This window comes from Morone saxatilis, unplaced genomic scaffold, assembly GCF_004916995.1.
Source record: "Morone saxatilis isolate NCDOM2014 unplaced genomic scaffold, NCSU_SB_2.0 Contig8, whole genome shotgun sequence".
Taxonomy (NCBI): Eukaryota; Metazoa; Chordata; class Actinopteri; family Moronidae; genus Morone; species Morone saxatilis.
In genome coordinates this window covers 7,738,218-7,739,333 of record NW_023340257.1, presented here as the reverse complement: position 1 = coordinate 7,739,333, position 1,116 = coordinate 7,738,218, and positions in this window count along the sequence as shown.

The window sequence follows — 1,116 nt, the reverse complement described above, 5'->3', positions numbered from 1 at the left end:
CAACGCTCAGATGGTTGGTGGTTAGGGCTGGTATAGTATCGGTCCCCGTTGTAACCTGGGTGGGGTCACATTTGCAGATTCAAATTGTCAAAACCTATGATGAGCATCTAAAACATAATGCATTAAACAACCCAATAGTTTATAAAGCCTTTGAAATAAGCTACAACACCAAAATGCTGCTTACATCTTTAATATAATCCACTTGTATAATACATGATAATACAACACTGACCGGGACCATTTGCCTTCATGCTGAGTTTTACATTATTAGAGTACATTGTATTAATGCACTTTATAATTATAATTTAAGTTGAATTGTGAATGCAAGACTTTTACTTGTATTTTTAACCTGGGGTATTGATACTTTTACATTAAGTAAAAAATCTGAATACATTCTTCCACCACTACCTTGGAGAGTAAAGATGAAAGAAGCATGTTGTACAAAAACATCTGAGACTGATGAAGACAAATGACTTTAAGAATTAGTTTTCTTTCACCCCTTAAAGTCAAGAAGGCCTTGCAACCCCCACCCCTAGTGAGGGTCCAGGAACCAGTGCCCCTCTCTGGCTACCCAATGAATTTTTCTCTAGATGCACCCCTAGTTTAGGTATATTCAATAAAGTAAAGTTCCTTCTGATCAAATGTCTAGTATTTTAATAGTCAACAAAAGCATCTGAGATTGATAAAGAAAAGTTACATTTTATTGTTTGTAAAAAGCATCTTGTTTTTACATACTCAAATTTACAACATAGTAAAACATATGCTATCTTTGACTCTAATTATTTTTAAAGTGGTATTTAGTATGCTGAATTGAATGTACATTCTGAACCCACATCTAAGATACAAACTTTTACTGTCCACAATATTTCAAACACTTGATATTCACGTTGTCCTCATACTTTACCTCCTTGCATGTAAGATATAGCCTATAAGGTGCCATTCTACCTGAGAGGGATGTCAGATAATTTACATACAGATATATGAATGGCCCAAAAACCAAAACAGTTCAGTCAAATACACAGTGTTACATAATTATTATGTCAGTTGCAACAATTATTACCTTTACTTTCTCATCATTTCTCATTTTAGAGTTCCTGTATATCTTTAAAAGGATGT